The sequence below is a fragment of the Octodon degus genome, unplaced genomic scaffold (genome assembly GCF_000260255.1).
Source record: "Octodon degus isolate 3935 unplaced genomic scaffold, OctDeg1.0 scaffold00269, whole genome shotgun sequence".
Taxonomy (NCBI): domain Eukaryota; kingdom Metazoa; phylum Chordata; class Mammalia; order Rodentia; family Octodontidae; genus Octodon; species Octodon degus.
Window position 1 is genome coordinate 78646 of NW_004524845.1, and position 3828 is coordinate 82473.

Consider the following 3828-nt stretch of genomic DNA (forward strand, 5'->3'; position numbering starts at 1 on the left):
CAGACAGACAGACAGACAGACAGACAGACAGAGACACAGACAGATAGGCAGGCAGGCAGGCAGGCAAGCAGACAGATAGAGATACAGACACAGAGATACACAGAGAGAGACAGAGACAGAAACAAAGAGAGACAGAAAGAGAGAGACAGAGACATAGAGAAGTCTTTTTCACAAGTTGTAGTTGCTTTTGGAGACTGAAGAACTCGGGCCTCCACATTTTCTTTCAGTGCAACTCACACATATCCTACACAGTAATCATTTGTTTTTGCTTTAGAGAATCCAATGAGAGCCATGAGTCATCTTTCCCCAAAGAGTAAATGGAAAAAACACACAAAATTCTCCTTACCATTTCAGTGATTACTCAGACAAGGCAGTCCTTCTTTGGACCTAAGGTTAAAAAATTCTGATTTAACTATTGTAACTGCCTACTACTGGCCCAAGCTCAGTGTCTAAATGTGAATGTTACTCTGTTTGGGAAAGTATATTTCAAACACATAAAAGCTTTGGTCTTCTAAGTGTGCTCGTCTCCCACCCCAACTGCTTAGCCCCTAAAGGTTGACTTCTGTACACAGCATGGGGCTACCAGTCAAATGAAAATGCACCAACACCATTGCACTTTGGAACAGAGAGGCCAAACCAGTTTAGACAACTCCTTTCTTGCATAAACATTAGTGACTAGGAGAAAAGTAAAAAGAGCAGCAACCACACTCCACAGAAGCCAGACATTAGAAACAAAAGGTTCCAGCTTGAGAAATGACCATGATGAGCAGTTTGTCGGGAAGGCTTTTGCTGATGCCTTCAGCTCTCACCTGAGCTTTCATCTTTTCCCAAGTTTCAGCAGCTTTCTACCCGGAGACATACCTAACAACCAGGTGGATAATGACTTAAAGATAACCTGTTGCAAGCACAGCCAAGGAAATGACTGTGGATTTTTCAGGGTAGATGGGGATTACATTCTAATTTATTCACCAACTAGAAATGCATGGGCATTACTTAAAGATATATTTTGAAAAAGCTAGCATTAAAAGGTCAACCCTGGAGTTATATGTCTAGCACATTTTTAACATCATTTCAGGTGACTAAGACTGGGGAACCTCCTTGAAATGATGAGGACAGATTCCCAAAGACACAGACTATGACATGTCTAACAAGCTAATTCCTCCTTACACAGGCAAAGTGGAAGAAGAAAAGAAATGCTAGTATATACTGACTCTTAGGGCCTTTCATTCCTATCTCTCTACTGCCCAGATGCACCAAGTCAGCTACTTTCAAGCCATATTTATAAAGTATCATTTTCCTATTAAAAGCAGATTCTGAGAGATATTTGCCTTCTGCAGCAATGGAATTGTTAGTACCACACATATAATTTTGTGTGTGCTTTTATGCTGATTCAGAGTTGTTACAGAGCTCATCCTCCTAGAAATGACAATTCACAAACATTCAAGTGAATGTCATGCACACATACTGCTCCAGGCATTAGGAAGTAGAAATAAACAGAGCAAGTATCATGGAATCAGGTCCTCATACCTCTGGAGAGGCTAAAGCAGGCTGAGAGAAGAGGGAAGGAGTGTTGGGATAATCAAAGAGTGCTCCCTAGCCAAGAGATGTTTGAATGCAGGGATTTTAAAACTGAAAAGTTCTTAGAAAAAAAACCTAGCCTAACACACACTTTATTTTAGCTGAATGTTCAACAAAGTAAAGCATTTGCTTATGTTTGCACAGAGTGAAGCACAGGGCCCACAATTAGAAGCCAGCCAGGAGTTCCCTGACTGAAGGGTTTGCCACCTGGCACCAATGCTACTGATGCAATGTGCTGACACCTTCTTAGTCACAGAGTGGCATGGTGGGCAAACACGAATGCTAACCCAGACTCCATGCCCAATTTCACCAGGATATAAAAATACTGAATGTTACAGGACAGTAACTGACTTGGGGAAATGAACCTGGGTAGGAGCGGGAAGGCCTGGAGGTTGTGCTAGGGGTGGGGAAGAGCTAGAAGCTCAAATGCAGCTAGAGCAGACACTGTCCCCTGTGTCTTTTCTCTTCTCTCTCTCTTATCTTCCTCACTCATTTGTGTGACACTCTCACTCTCCTTCTATCTCCTTCTCTCTGCCTTTTTGCATCTCAAACTATTGTTACTTAGTACACGGACTCCTCAATATAGACTGTGACATCAATTATTTGGAAGTGCTCAAAACTACCAGGCAAAAAGGACTGTGGTGATAGCTCAGCAGAGTAAGCTCCTGCTTAGGCAAATGTAAGGACTAGGGTTCCATCCTTGGCACCACATGCCCTGCCAGCCCCGCCCTCAGGAGTGCTGAGCGGGTGACCAGGTTAGGGTGTGGTGGCACACGTCTGTAATCCCAGCACTAGCGAGACAGAAAACAGGAAGATCACTATGAATCTGAGCTGCACAGTGAGACCCTGTACAAAATATATAAATTTAAAAAAAAATGCCAGGCACAGTGACACACAGCTATAATTCCAGCTACTTGGGAGGCTGAGGCAGGATCACAGGTTTGATGTCAACCCAAGGAACACTGCTATACTCTGTCTCAAAAATGTGTTTAAAATTTGTTTTTAAAGGGCTAGGAAGGGCTGGGAATATAGCTCACTGGTACAGTGCTTGCCTAGCCTGCATCAGGCCACATGTTTGCTATCAGTACTACAAAATAATAATAATAATAACAACAACAACAACAAATGGCACAAAACAACATGCTATATGGTGAAATTCACTCAAAGTCAGTACCCTCAACTCAGACTCTAGCCACAGTGGAGACCCTGGAAAATCAAAACATCTCTCCATAAAGAACATCGGGGGGGGGTGGGCAGAGGGGTGGATTGGAGCTCTGTCACAGGAGCTGAATAGCAGACAGGCAAGAGCCAAAGCACAGTGCCCCTGGGAAGAGACTACTTCAAATCCTCTGGCTAAGCCTCGGAGGGGCATCAGTTCTGACTTGTGTTTTTAAAGTATCACTACTTGCCTGGCAAGTGCAAGGTCCTGAATTCAATCTCCAGTACTAAAAAAAAAAAAAAGAAAGAAAGATAAAAAATCATAAAGTATCATTAGCTGCTGGTTTGAGAGAAAAGTGAAGAGAGTCAAGAAGCAGAGACACAGAGGGTAGCAACAACATCCCACAGTGGTGGATGTGCTGGATCTGTTCTGAGGGCAGAGCTGACAGGGTTTACCTGAGCATGCTAAAGAGAGGTGCTGATGACCCCAAGGTTTATGGCCTCAGGTTCTCTCCTGACTTTGAGTTTCTACGATTCACAGAAGTTTTTCTCTTTCTTCATGGTGGAGTGTTCTTAAAAAATAAAAGGGTATGCTCTTTCTTTTCAGTTCTCTCTTTAGAAAACTGTACAATAAGGGAAAAATCTAAGGCAAAATCCATTAAAGAAAGAAGAAAAGAAAAGAAAAGAAGAAAAATGTCCGGCTGGCATGGTGGTGCATGCACACAATCCCAGCACTTGGAAGGCTGACGCAGCAGGACCACTGTGAGTTCCAGGCCAGCCTGGGCTACACACTGAGTTCAACTCTAGCCTAAACTACATAATGCCTCTCAAAACAAGTCCATCTTTAGAAACCAAGACTTTTCCAGTTAATTATTTTTTAAATGCTAAATTGTGCTATGTTCATACTTTCTTGGATTTAGAGCAAGTATTGAGCTGTTGGTGGGCTCAGAACAATCCTGTCTTCAGGGACAGACAAAAGAACCAAGATGAGCCTATGCCTAGACATGGGAAACTATTGCCAGCTACTGACTCCAGGGCCTTGGTCAGCACTGTTCCTCCTGCTGGTGTCTGCCTCACCCTGAGATGAAAGCA